Genomic DNA, 15,723 nt, shown 5'->3' on the forward strand with positions numbered 1-15,723 from the left:
GGTGTGGCAACCATTGGCAAAGTTAATCACAAACCAAACAGCCCCTAGATCTCAAGTGTCTCGAGTGTCGTGCCACACATATGCACTGCTGGTCATCCCGTAGGCACAACCACGAGCCTGCGCAAGCCACCCGGAGGCCGGAGATGAACAATGATACCACCACACGTCGTGGCCAGACCAGATCCCGAGCGGCGCACAGGTTGCACCAGCTCCCCTCACACCAGCCACGCTAGATCCGTAGCCATCTCACCACACCCCGCCTCCGTCGGGCCTTGCCCGCCCGGCTCTTGCCGCACCTTGCTGACCGGGCACTACCAAATCCCGAGGTTGCCTCCCCGGCATGCTCTGCATTGACGAGCTCTGCAACACAGGCGTGAAGACCCCCTTCCTTTGGAGATGATGAGGCGAGCCACAACCATTGTAGGCACCGGAGATGGTGTAAACAAGGGGTGTGCGTGGTGGAGGCAGGCTAGCAGCTAGGGTTATCGCCTCCTGGGTTGACATGAGAGGAAAAAAAGAGTCAAAAAATAGTAAATGTGGCTGATAACCCACAAAAATAGAGAATCACAATAGTTTTCGAGTGTATTATTTTACCCAAATTTATTGTTTCGACATAAGAGAGCCAAAAAATATTTATAAGCCTTAGCTATTGAGTTGTCAATTCAACCACACCTAAAAATCACTTCCTTACAGTAATTTATTAGTAGCACAATCTTTTCACTTCTCTTCCTCGGTGGAGTTGTCTTCAATCTGTTTTCATCCCATCATTGCTAATGAAGACAATTTTCAATGCTATCGGGCGGGCCAGCTCGCGAGCTTATGTGCTCGCAGCCGAGTAGCGTATTTTAGGTAAAACGAGAGATAGATAGATAGGGGTTCAATGGTACATGGGGACTTGGGAAAAGCCCATACGGAGAAGCCTTGACCTAGCTAACACGCTTCCTCGCCGTACGCTTGGCTGCTCGCCACCGGCGGAGAAGACGCTGGACACCGCCGTTGCCAGCACGGACGCTCGCACGCTCTGACGGCACGATGCTTCATCACCATGGTCCGCATGGCACCGACTGATGCCACTGAGCTCACTGAGCCTGCCGAGCTGCATTGAGCCGGAGGAAGCTCGGGCCAAGTGTCGTTCTCTTGCTCGCTTGAGCACCCAACTCGGTCCGGCCCGACGAGAGGTGTGCTCGACGAAGGCTCGGCTCGTGTCCGGAGAGGTCCTGGGCTAAGGGACTTTGGTCCTAAAAAATGTATAAAAGTTTTAAGTAGCGCGCTATAGTGTTTAGAAAGGTCCGCCACTAAGAGGCATAGCCCACTATTTATAAATCTGGTTTAGGCTCGACTACGAAACTGATGCATTATTTGCTATATATGCCATGTTTTCAAAGGATCTTCCATGACTGGGGAGATGGGGTGATGTGCTATAGCTTTTCTAAGTGGCCTCGTATTATCGGGGAAATTCTCGATTATCTCGCAAAGACTATTGTCACTATTCTACTTAAAACAAAACACAAATGGATATACCTTTTGCTTGCTGCTGTTGCTTGTTGCTTGTTTTTCCCAATTGGATATTTGTCGTACCTTGTTGTGGGCCTAGTTGCGTGGGTGATCTACAAGTTTGGGGCTGTCATCTGTGCCGGGATCTCCTTGTGGCGCGTAATACAACATGATTATGGCAACATGGATGACGGGGACAACAGCAAAGCAAACCTGATGCCAGCATTGGACTTTTTCTATTCTCTAATTCTCTGCCAAGGTGCACTCTACTTTTTATGGGCCACATCTGACAAGGTGTTCCCAAAGATGTGGGGTGAACCATCAGTTAAACAGTACCTGGTTGACCTCCAGTCAAAATGCTGGCAGGACCCTAAATCCATCAAGGATAGGAGATTGGTCAATTATGCGGTTGATTTGCTGGACTCTGAATCATCACAAGACTACCTCTCTGGAGCAAGGATGCTGGATGTGCTCATCAAGCGTGGAGTGGATGTAAGGCCGCTTATACTCCCCTCCAGCCAAAAGGTTGAGAAGCTGATCGATACACTGAGGAGGAGTAGCAGAGACAGAAAGATTAAGGAGCTCGCCGCCAGGATATTGGCGCATCTTGCCTGTGATAGGGATCTAACCCAGTTCCCTGGGCTAATACCGTGCATATCCTCCCTACTGGGTATCACCACCCAACTGCCATATTTGAACAACCAACAAGGATCCATTAACCAGTCACCACGTCAAACTATATGGGATCAGTTGTGCCCAGAAATTAAAAAAAGTAAATTGGGTCCGCTATTGATAAAAATTATTAAAAAAATAAAATTGAATCAGCAAGGTGCAGGGAACAACCAACATCAGTCACCTCAATGTAGATTGGATCAGCAAGGTGCAGCGGAAAGCGAAGGAGAAGGAGATGGTTGGAATGAGTTGATTCTGCAAGGTCTGACAATTCTGGAGAGGCTGGCGTCTGACCAAGACAACTGCAGGGACATATGCAGCAACCCCGATCTAATCGCCAAGATCATGTCACCTATCTACTCTCACACACTAATCCAAGATATCAACATAATGCCGGCATGGCAAGATGTAGTAAATGGAGCCTTCAGAGTGGTACACCAGCTCATCCGTGCTCCCGAGTGGACTGGTGGACGAAGGCTAGCCCATGAAATCTCCTGTAGCAAGCAGGCTGTGAGCAACCTGGAGATGATTCTTGATCAGGGCAACTCGGCTATCCAACAACAGAAGATGCAAGCTATGAAGATCCTCACTGATTTGGCTTTGGATTCGTCCTCTAACCTCGCGATGGAAACAAAAGAAAATCTGATCAACAAGCAGCTGCAGATCTTCCTTACTGAAGGGACAGAGGAAGACCTTAAGGTTACGGCTGGGAAAACACTGGCATTACTATCCAAGGCAGGAGCTATCTCTGTGTGTACAATGAGTGAATACAATCCCATTGTTGAGCAAGTGACTGAAATCCTTGATGCTAAGAACAAGATCATATACAGAATAATAGCTGCTGAGATCTTGGAGAATTTGTGTACTCTACATATGATGGACAAGAATCATGTGAAGAACACCTTGCTGTCAAAGGTAACATCTGTTTATGTAACTCTAACATTTGAAGCAGCACAATATGTCACTAGCAAGTTAAAAGCATAAGATATTGTGTTCCATTTCTAATGTTTCCTGTTTTTTCTTACATCTGAATCACCTTCTAAGCCTTTGGATAAACATCCAACCATCCTCATCTCACGACAATCCATGCATAACATACAGGAAAAAAACTTGCAGTAACGTTGTTCCAAAATTGTGCACGTCTCCGGTATATATATTTTTGAATTTGTGCATTTTTAAGGCTTCAATTTTAGGCTCACTAATATGCAATTTTAAGTGTCTGGTATATATGAAAGTTTCAAGCACATGAGGATTAGCACGTGTAAGACTAAAATCATATACTGAAACATATTAATCGGATAATTCTAGATTTCAAACCTTTACCTTTATCATGGGTGAAGTGATTTGAAGTTTAATTCACCTTGTTGTTGCAGGTGCTGGCAGAAGTTTTAACCAGTAAAAAGAAGCCACCATCAAAAGCATCGGAAAGGCAGGTATCTCAAACATTAGGAGATATTGTAGAAAATCTACTTCAAGACGACGAAGAAAATCAACGTCTGGAACATAACGGCCAACTCAATCCATCCGAGCAAACTGAGACGCAAACAGCTATGATGGAATTGAAGGAAGCATTGTTATCCCTTACTTCGGTGATATTTGACAGGCTGATAATTAGTGCCGTGGATTTTGATGAGGTGGCTCAAAAGGTTGCCCCAGGAGAAGGTGAATTTGTGGCGAAGCTCAAGACTATAGTAGAAGATAACTGTGAGGCCACGGCTAATAGCCTAAGAGTGGTCAAGCTTTGCGGTATGATTGCTGTTACAATGATGCGGCACAGCCAGTACAACACACACATCAAGGATCAGAAATTCATGGAGACACTGTCGGAGGCTTCGAGAATCATGTGTAACCTTGAAAGCTGCATGCTCTTTGCTGGGACTGATGGTGGTGCCAAGAAGACTGCTAGGCCCCTCCTCTCAGATCTTGTGAAAGAGGCAAACGCGTTAGTTGCTTAAAAATGTAATCGTGATTTCTACCATAGTGATGTCCTATTTCTCCATCTCAAATAATCATGTATCCAGCTCTTGGAATCATGGAATTTGGCTTGTATCATTTATAAAACAAGACTGTGTTGCCAGAATTGTACCTTTTTTTACATAGAGAATTGTATCGATTTTATGGAACATGTAATGCTACCATTTTTCTGTGTGGAACCTTATGACGCTTGTTATACTTGTTTCGTTTCAACTAGTTAATTGGCTGTGTGTTGCAACAGGGAAATAGAGATGGACTTGTTAACATGTTTAACTTTATTTTAACAAGGGAAAAGTATATTTTTCGTCCCTCATCTCTTTCAAAAGTTTACATTTAGTCACTCAACTCCGAAACCAGCAAAGTTTAGTCCCTCAACTCTTCAAACCGGGTAAGTTTAGTCCCTCAACTCTTCAAACCAAGTAAGTTTAGTCCCTCCTCTCAACCAAGCCGGTATTGCTGCTGACTCAGCACGGCTGCACGGGTTTGACAGGTCTTCGCTGACGTGGCACGTCTACGATGGCCACCTGTTGTACTTGTAGACGTTGCGGAGGCGCACAGCTCTCTTGCGTCCTCTACAAATGTCACTGCCGCCAGCCTTCCACACCTCGTCGCATGTAGCGCTCCATCAAGGTAGCCTGCACCGCCTGCTCCTCGTGAGCCTGCACGCCGGCCGTCTCAGTGGACACCACGCATGGTACAAGCTCCAGAAGCACGCGTCCAATGGCTCCTCGACGACGTGGACACCAGGCTGCACCGGTGCTTCGTGCCTCTGCAGTCCGCACGTCGGGTCTCCGCTCCGCGGGTCCGAGGCTTCTCCGCCGAACCGGCTATCCCCACGCGGCACTCGCTGCAGCCGTAGGTGCATCCGCGGTCGCCATTGCCGTGCCGGCGTTGGAACTTGGAAGTCGTCGCTCCGCCACAACTCTCATCTGTTACCACATGCTGGAGCGTCGCCGCTGTCGTTTTCATGTGGTCTTCATCACTGGATGGAGCGCCCAGGAGGTGCAGCCAGCACCCGTGCCAACGCTGCAGGAGAAGTAGAGGGCACGCCTCACCAGTGGCCGGGTCAACGGGTCGTCCCTAGCTGCAGGGTTGGTCGTGGGTGCAGCGCTCCCGCCCGTGCTGACCTGGACTGTCCAGTACCGCTTTGACCCTGCAGCTAAACAGGGTTTGACCGAGGTAAGAACTAAACTAATCCGGTTTTGAGAGTTAAGGGACTAAGCTTTGCTGGTATTGAAGTTGAGGGATCAAAGCTATACTTACGAAAGAGTTGAAGGACGAAAAATATATTTTTCTCTTTTAACAACATAGCTATATCAATTGCTTGTGATAGGAGGTTAAAAAAGAAGGTGGCAGGACAAGTAACGGTTGTCTCATTCCCTATTCCCCGGCTCAAGAAGATAGAATATTTTAATATGTCGAATGGTACCAAGCATGCCCATATGATACCCCCTCTGCTTGAGGTTCTGCGGGTGGAGTGGCCAACAGGCTTTCCCCTTGACCATATGATTAAAATTTCTTTGCAATATAATCTTTAGTGTAAAGGCTAAACTGAACTGGAACCTACAGTCGGTTAGCTGCCTATTGGTGGCCTTCATTTCTCAATGTCTTGGTGACTTTGACATGGAACCGAGCGCTTGCAGATTTATTAAGGACCTTTCTATAATAGATTGTGACTGTCTTTTCTCAACTGACCATCCCAAATACAACGGATTATATGGAATGATGTTGGTTTTGCTGAAAGTATGTGGAGTATGAGCAGCAACAGTATAGTACAATGCTCCCCCAATTTAAGAGGGCTCGCCTCGCCTCGTGTTCCTCTCGCGTTGCCTCCCCCGCGGGCGGCTCGGGAGGGCTCAGCCGCTGCCGCCGCCGCCTAGTAACCCTCCAGCGCCCTTCTCCCCCTTCGCCGCTGCCCATGGTCGGCGCCGGGCAAAGCCCGTGCGTGCGACGGCGGCGGCGGAGGGTCTCTCCTCCCTCTCCCGGATCCGCGGCGGCGCGGGCGTCCTGCTCTGCAGGGTGCGGCCCTCCCGACAATGTGGTGGATACCAGAGGCGGCGGGCTCACGGCGGTGTACGGGCGCCCAGATCCATGGGTGTGGGTTTCCCAGTAACATGCGGGCTCCCGGCGGCAGCGGGACGGTCGATGGCGGGCTTGGGCGATGGCGTCGGCCGCGCGGTGCCGGATCTCATCGCTCATGGCGGATCTCACCACTCCGGCCATCGTGGAGGAATTTGGATCTGGGGCGGCGGCCCCGTCGGGCATGGCGACGGCACCCTCGGCTGGCGACGTTCGTGGGGGGGGGGGTGGATGGACGGCGTCTTGACCGCGTGGGCGGTGAGTTGCCGGTGGATCTCCTCCGCGCTGCAGGTTCTCTCCCGCCGCACTTGGTACCTTACGATCGCGGTTGTCGGCCTCGCTGCGTTCGCGGGGGTTGGTACAGGTGACATCGGTCCGGAGGAAACTCTGGATGACTCGTTCATCCCGACGCGTGGCGACGACCAGGGTCACCGTTCTCCTCCTTGCAGGTGCCGTCGAGGTCCATGCCCTCCACCCCGATCCCATGCCCGGGTGAAAACCCACAATCTCCTTAGATTGGGCGGTGGTGACACTGCGTGTGTCGTACCCTTCTTGGAGGCGTCGCCTGGGGCGTTTGGGTGCTTGGTTAGAGGAACTGCATGCGGAGGGGATGAGGTGGACAGGTGGTGGAGTGGCGTGGTATCTATCGCGTCATCGACGACTGGTCTCGGCGGCGTGGCGCGGCGGGGTCTCGCCAATAGATGCGTGACGATGGACGCGCGCAAGGAGGTGGCGCTGTCTAGCGTCGTGGTGGCGTCGACGGCAGCTAGACCGGGCAAGATAGATGCAGCAGTACAACACTAAGGATGGATTGGTGACAGGTGGCTGCGGAGGCCTCATACCCGACAAGCGTCCTGGTTGAGGAGTGCGCCGGACTGGTGGGTGCCCCATACCCGACAGGCGTCCTGGTTGGGACCTCAGGTCTTAGATGTTAGGTTTGGCTGCGAGGTCTGTTTGGTATAGGCCCAGACTATCAACATCCCTTCATCAACTGGATAGGAGTAGCGACAGATGTTGCCTAGACGGTGGCTTTAGTTTTACTATTGTATGACTTTTTAAGGTCTTGTCTGAATAATTAATAGTGGTTGCATACATCATCCAGATGCAGAGTACAAGCTAAACTATAGAATAATACTTTCTCTGATCCATATTATTTGTCCCAGCTTTAGTTCAATTTAATAGGTTTATTGGTAGTCGCCTCTGTCTATCATCGCTCCTGACAAAACCCAAACCAATGCTCACCTACCTAATCACCAACCTGGTGGGAGATGTATGCTACCACCTCGGGCCTTATTTATAAGTCATTTTTGTATTTTGTTTCAAAGTTTAACTATAGATTTAACTAACAGAATGTTTATGCACGTCACAAAAAATTATATCGTTGGATTCGTATTATACTTGAATATAATAAGAATCCAACGATATAATTTTTTGTGACATGCATGAACATTTTGTTAGTTTAATATAACGTTAAAATTTGACATAGAATACAGAGGAGACTACTAAACCAGGACGGAGGTAGTAATGTTTAGAGGTTGATTTTGAAACTAGGATGTTAAAAAAACATAATTTAAAAAAAATCCAAAGAGACATCCATATTGGTGTGTGGATTTCAAAATCAAATTTAAGGGAGGAAACTGCAATCCATTTAACAGTAGATGCCATGAAATGAAACATGTGAAATCTCTACAATTCTTCTCTATTTTCACCCCCACTATTATGCACCCCTTCTTGTTTTACGTTTAATTAACAAGTACACTAGTTTAACATTACACTATTTGCTATTTAACTATCGCAGCACTTGGGACTGGAACGATGGGACTAGAGAATTAAATATAGAGAGTGCTCGTTCCCTGGCTAGTGATAAGTGGAACCTTGACCATGTGAGTACGTTGTTAGAATTAATGGGCTAGGCCCATAGCAATTTCTGAAATCTCAAATAGTGGCCCATGTGCAAATGGTGGCCCATGTGTAAAATAGCAAGTGGTGGTGCTAAAGTTTAGTCCCACCATGGAAGTTGAAGAAGAGTTGGACCTCTTTATATAGTGGGTTCTCTCCACCACTCTAAGTGGTGTGTTGAGAAGAGAAAGGAAAGACCACACGCGCGCGCTCGCTCGCCTGGCCTGCAGGGGCACAACTTCCTTTTGCCATTTTATTTTTTATGCCTTGGTAGACAAGTTAATGATTTCTTGTCCGGTAAGTATACGAGCTAGAGTGCTACGCCTGTGGGAAGCCCGGACACTTTTCCAAGGAATGCCTTGAACGTGCAGACCGCAGAGGGAAAACGAGCTCCAAGACTGTCAACATGGTGACCGCTAGCAATACTGATGGGTATGGTAATTTACCTATTGTGCTTTCAGTATTTCAATCATCTTCGTGGTGGATTGATTCGGGTGCTAACGTTCATGTGTGTGCTGACGTCTCCCTATTTACTTCTTATCAGGTCGCAAGGGATTCTTCCGTCCTAATGGGGAATGGGTCACATGCTTATGTTCGTGGCATTGGCACGGTGGATCTGAAGTTTACTTCGGGAAAGATCGTGCAACGAAGGAACGTGCAGCATGTCCCTACTATGAACAAGAATCTAGTTAGCAGCTCCCTTCTATGTCGAGATGGGTTTAAGGTAGTTTTAGAGTCGAATAAAGTAATCGTGTCAAGGTTTGGACAATTTATAGGCAAAGGCTACGAGTGCGGAGGCTTGTTCCGCTTTTCCCTTTCAGATTTTTGCAATAAGTCAGTAAACCAAATTTGTGCTAGTGTTAATGATGATGCAAGTATTTGGCACTCTCGTTTAAGTCATATTAATTTTGATTTAATGTCTCGGCTATCCAGTATGAGTTTAATTCCGAATTTCACCGTTGTCAAAGGTTCTAAGTGCCATAGTTGTGTGCAATCAAAGCAACCTCGAAAGCCTCATAAGGCTGCCGAGGAGAGAAACTTGGCACCTCTTGAACTCATACATTCTGATTTTTGTGAGATGAATGGTGTGTTGACAAAAGGTGGAAAGAGATATTTCATGACTTTGATTGATGATGCGACTAGATTTTGCCATGTTTATCTATTGCAAACTAAAGATGAAGCATTGGACTACTTTAAAATCTATAAAGATGAAGTTAAAAATCAACTAGAGAGAAAGATCAAGCGTCTTAGGTCCGATCGTGGTGGAGAGTATTTTCCCAAAGTATTTGATGAATTTTGTGAGGAACATGGTATTATTCATGAGAGGACACCTCCCTATTCACCCCAATCAAATGGAGTTGCCGAGAGGAAAAACCGCACGACTGACTTGGTGAATGCCATGTTAGACACTGCTAGTTTATCTAAGGCATGGTGGCGGGAGGCTTTATTGACTTCATGGCATGTCCTGAATAGAGTTCCTAACAATAATAAGGAGAAAACCCCTTATGAGGAGTGGGTTGGGAGAAAACCATCCTTTCTTATTTGCGCACTTGGGGATGTCTGGCAAAGGTCAATATTCCTATTCCTAAGAAACGCAAACTTGGACCAAAGACAGTGGATTGTGTCTTTCTAGGGTATGCTCAACGGAGCATTGCTTATAGATTTTTAGTGGTAAAATCTGAAGTACCTGATATGCATGTTGATACTATAATGGAATCTCGTGATGCAACATTTTTTGAGAACATATTTCCTATGAAAGATATGCATAGCATTGCTAGATTTTCTTCTGAGATAATTCTTGAATCTAGTACAACTGATGAATATTTTGAACAATCACATGAGGAAGTCATTGAGAAGGATAACAATGAAGTTCCTATAAGGAACAAGAGACAAAGGATTGCAAAATCCTTTGGTGGTGATTTCATTGTATACCTTGTGGACGACACACCCAAGTCTATTGCAGAGGCATATGCATCTCTGGATGTAGATGATTGGAAAGAAGCTGTTTATAATGAGATGGACTCAATTCTTTCTAATGGAACTTGGGAACTAACTGATAGACCATATGGTTGTAAACCTGTGGGCTGTAAGTGGGTGTTCAAAAACAAGCTAAAGCCTGATGGTACTATTGATAAGTACAAGGCGCGGCTAGTGGCCAAGGGCTACACTCAGAAAGAAGGCGAAGATTACTTTGACACATGTTCACCCGTTGCTAGAATGACCACCATTCGAGTGTTACTTTCCTTGGCTGCCTCTTATGGTCTTATCATTCATCAAATGGATGTAAAGACAACTTTCCTCAATGGAGAGTTGGAAGAGGAAATCTATATGGATCAGCCTGATGGGTTTGTGGTAAAGGGTGAAGAGAGAAAGGTGTGCATATTGTTAAAATCTTTGTATGGCCTGAAACAGGCACCTAAGCAATGGCATGAGAAGTTTGAAAGAACTCTGACTTCTGCAGGATTTGTCATTAATGAGGCTGATAGGTGTGTTTACTATCGCCATGATGGGGGCAATAGTGTCATATTATGTTTGTATGTGGATAACATACTGATCTTTGGTACAAACATTAATGCGATCAATGAGGTCAAGTCTTTTCTATCAAAAAGTTTTGACATGAAAGATCTGGGAGAAGCCAATGTAGTTCTGAACATCAAACTTGTTAAGGATGAGAGTGGGATTACTTTAACGTAATCTCACTATGTTGAGAAGGTCTTGAGCCGGTTCGGCTTTATGGATAGCAAGCCTTCTCCAACACCTTATGATCCTAGTGTGACACTCAGAAAGAACAAGAAAGAAATGAGAGATCAATTAAGATACTCTCAAATTATCGGTTCACTCATGTACTTAGCTAGCGCTACAAGGCCATATATCTCTTTTGCTGTGAGCAAACTAAGTAGGTTCATGTCCAACCCGGGTGATGATCATTGGCATGCACTAGAAAGGGTCTTGCGCTATCTGAGAGGTACTATGAGTTACAGAATTACTTATTCAGGGCATCCTGCTGTGCTAGAAGGATATAGTGATTCAAATTGGATCTCCGATGTTGATGTACTATACGCAACAAGTGGGTATGTATTTACTCATGGAGGTGGCACAGTGCCATGGAAGGTCTTGCAAGCAAACCATATTGACGAGGTCAACTATGGAAGCAGAATTAACTGCTTTAGAGACAGCTATTGTTGAGGCAGAATGGATGCGTGAGCTCTTGATGGACTTGCCTGTGGTTGAAAAAGCTGTACCGGCTATTCTTATGAATTGTGACAACCAAACGGCTATCGCTAAAGTGAACAATTCTAAATATAATGCGAAGTCATCAAGACACGTTAAGAGACATTTGAAGTTTGTCAGGAAGTTGAGAAACTCCGGAGTAATAACTGTTACGTATATTCAAACAGACAAAAACCTGGCAGATCCCTTTACAAAGGGACTATCACAAAATGTGATAGATATTGCATCGAGGGAGATGGGTATGAGACTCATAGATGTTACACCATAGTAGTAAACCCAACCTTTGTGATCGGAGATCCCGTGAATTAGGATCTGGGAAGAACAAGTTATTGGTTAACTGAGGAGAGTAATAACTAATGACCGTCTCTAAGTGAAGATGCAAAACTCTCAGAGCTGTAAGGCTCAGAGCTGTAAGGCAGGTTGGCAACATGTCTTAATGTGGTTCTATTGGCTATAATTAGCAAAGATGCTGTCCTACATAGCAGTCTTGAAAAAACACACCTATATGAGTTCCGACTGTAAATGTCGTAGTCTATGAGATTTGGGTGATCTCTAGTAAGCTCACGAAGAGACCAAGGAGTACGACGTATAAGATCCAAACCGCGGGGTAGCCTACTGGCAGCCAGGTACTGGTTAAGACTTTGAGTGAAACCTGTTCACACAAAACTAGCAATTCAAGGTATAGTCCATTGTCAAGTTGTGAATGGATGTAGCTTAAAGTTCTAGGCAGAAGTTCAACTTAACAGTCTCTGCTGAAACACTGGTATATTAAACAAGTGATGAGACAAGGCAAATCTCTAAATGAGTATTTGAGATCTGGTGGGGGATTGTTAGAATTAATGGGCTAGGCCCATAGCAATTTCTGAAATCTCTAATAGTGGCCCATGTGCAAATAGTGGCCCATGTGTAAAATAGCAAGTGGTGGTGCTAAAGTTTAGTCCCACCATGGAAGTTCAAGAAGAGTTGGACCTCTTTATATAGTGGGTTCTCTCCACCACTCTAAGTGATGTGTTGAGAAGAGAAAGGAAAGACCACACGCGCGCGCTTGCTCGCCTGGCCTGCAGGGGCACAACTTCCTTTTGCCATTTTATTTTTTATGTCTTGGTAGACAAGTTAATAATTTCTTGTCCGGTAAGTATACGAATTAGAAACCAAGTCGGTTTGGGATTGTGATCGCGACACAATACCGCCTCTGGTCCTAATATATATACAGCTACCGATTGCAGCCAAAGACATACCGAAAACTTCTAGGGTTTTGCCTCATCTCGCAACTTGCGCTGCCGTCGTAGTCTACTCCATCCCAAACGCCGACGTGCATCGGCGTGTGGCAGAGCAGGTCTCCGGAACCGTTCGTCCTTGTGATCCTGCACCGGGAGAGGACGAATTAGGTTTTTGGGAAGCGCTCTGCGCGACTGCTCAAATTCGTCATCACGGGTCGTCTTTCGTCCAAGTTGGGCGGTGCTACTCAACGTCGTCTCCATCGCCGTCAGCAGCAGATTGTCGCCAACATTGTCATGAACACCGTCGCACCCACAATAGTTAACGAACAGTACATCCAACATCATCTGGTAATGTCTGTCTCTACAGCTGTTGTTTCGTGTGCGCTGCTGTTCTGCATGTTTTGTTGTTCTTCTAGTTTGCGAGATTGTTGCATGCTAGTATCTTTTTTGGTCATGAATTATTTACTGGAATTAATCATGAACTTGTCTAATTTTCCAACATACGAAAGACTGCTTAACCCTTGTACATTCTATTTCCATCTTTTTATTGAGTTCAGTATATGCTGATCATGGTTTGGTATTGTCTAGTAGGGATTTTTGTTTCAGTATTACATTACAATCAATCTTGATATCTCTGTGGGTTTGGTTTGCTCGTAGTCTTTTCTTTATCGTCAAAAGGAGTACTTGCAAGTACCATTTTGCCTCTACATCGTGATGAGTTGCCTTTTGGACTCTTTTTCCATGTGTGCATTGTTGTTGAAATGAGATTATAAAAAGTGAAGATCATTCCCCCTCTCAAATTCTTACGTTTACTCTATTGACAGTTGGACTACTTTGTCGACTGCCACTACTCTCTGCCTGATGACCGGTTATGGGCGATCGGTGGCACCAACGAGGGGACACTAGGCTACTTCCCTGTAAAAAACAATCCTGCGGGAGCGATCGATTGGGCGGAGGCTGTCCTGGAAGCAGTCTTGAGAGCCTCGGCAAAAACAAGGGCATCTTTGGGTGGACAGGAGGTGAAGATGGCCGTCTATGTTGCTGGCGCTCCGACGACGTCGTACAAACAAAGAAGTCCTGGATCTCCAGTACGCTCGTGTCACGCGTCGACAAGAAAACAAAAATCCGACATCAGCCCTACTGACCTTCCAATATTGATGTCTGGTCTCTCGGTTAACGCATCCATATGAGATTTGGTTTTTGTTTGTATTGAGGCGATAACGGCGGGTCCCTGATTTTCTTGCCAATTAACCATACGATCCTGTTATTGCTGTTTCCTGGTTGTACTAATTTTTGCTGTTGGTAAATGAAGCAAGGAGTGCGTTGGTCATGATTCCTCCTCCCTACAATTTTCTCCTTTATATTTTGGTCTTAACTTTTTATGTTTTTATATTTCTCTCTTATGAATCGGATATCATTCCTTTTTTTATTAATCTTCCACTTGTATAGTTGCATTATAACTGAACCTTATCACATGCCTAGATTATTTTGTTATTTTCAGATTTTTTGAGATATCTGACATTATAACTTGCAAACATATACTAAAACTGTGTCTTTATGACGAACGAATACTTTTTAGGCCAAAGGCATAGGTATGCAATTATTCCCCTTATCATGATATTTATAGCTGTATAAAAGAAAATATGCCAATGGTACGCAATTATTCAGCTTACCAGTTATGTCTTCATGTCTAATATTATGCTTTCATATAAAAACTACTACTACCTGCCAAGATCAATGTGCGGTCTCTAGGTTTACAATTGTTATGAGATTATTTTTTCTTGTATCGAGAAATTAACTCAAAACGATGTGGCTCACTGTTTTTTTATAATAAGTTAATTGCTGAGAAATGAGAATTAAGAATTTAAAACCTAAGACTCGTAGGGCCGTAGATTGAGACCACCTTTTCATAAACTACCCTTATATTTTTTTGACATAAAAAGGAGTGAGTACAAGCTAAAATATAAAATAATACTTTCTGCGATCCATATTACTTGTCGCAGCTTTAGTTCAGTTTAATAGGTTGTAATTTTATTTGGTCAGTTTATTGGTACTCGCGTCCTCTATCAATCATCGCTCCCGAGAAAACCCAAACCCAATGCTCACCTACCTGGTGAGAGATGTATGCTACTACCTCCGTCCTGATTTTGTAAGTCATTTTTGTATTTTGTGTCAAAGTTTGAGTATAGATTTAACTAACAAAATGTTAATGCATGCCACAAAAAATTATATCATTGGATTCGTATTTGAACATAATACGAATCCAACAATATAATTTTTGGTGACATGCATGAATATATGTTAGTTAAATTTAAGGTCAAAATTTGGCATAGAATACAAAGGAGACTACTAAACTAGGACGGATGTAGTAATGTTCAGAGGTTGATTTTGAAATTATGATGTAAAAAATACATAATTTTGAAAAAAAGAGATCCAAATACACATCCATATTGGTGTGTGGATTTCAAAATCAGATTTAAGGGAGGAAAGTGCAATCCATTTAATACTAGATGCCGTGAAATGAAACACGTGAAATCTCTAAAATTCTTGTTGAATCTCTTAAAATCTGTGGGAAGCCATAAAAAAAATGATCTTCAAAAATCACAATGGTGCAAAATCTCTAAACAAGATAATGCATTTTTGAAAGAGAGTGGCCTTTTAGAACCCGGGTGCCTAGGCACCCGCTTATCAGTCCGTTCATCTAGAATCTGGCGCATTGAGATCTGTACCATGTACTATAGCACGCATTTGATTAGCATATCAATAGGTTCGACAGATTTCAACCTGGACCCATCCTAGCACTGTTTGGTATGACTGATTCCACCTATAGCAAGAAAAGAAAGGAAGATGTGGGATTTGATACTCACCGACGAGACGAGACGAAACGAGTTGTGCCCTCGACAGACCTGGTCGCACTATTCCTGTGGCAGGAATCTTTCTACCGGAGCTAGCAGGCTGGTGGCATGCAACTGTATACATGCATTGGCCGCACAATATTTTAGGACTCCTTGACCGCGCGTTTGAACTGCAAAGAAAATAATCTCGCAAACCACGTACGATACAGTATCTAATATTGGTTCTGTGATTGAACGAGAGACACCCGTGCATGGCTGCATGTTCACGTGAATATATACTAGGTACCCATGCTTAATAT

The sequence above is a fragment of the Triticum aestivum genome, chromosome 7D (genome assembly GCF_018294505.1).
Source record: "Triticum aestivum cultivar Chinese Spring chromosome 7D, IWGSC CS RefSeq v2.1, whole genome shotgun sequence".
Classification (NCBI taxonomy): domain Eukaryota; kingdom Viridiplantae; phylum Streptophyta; class Magnoliopsida; order Poales; family Poaceae; genus Triticum; species Triticum aestivum.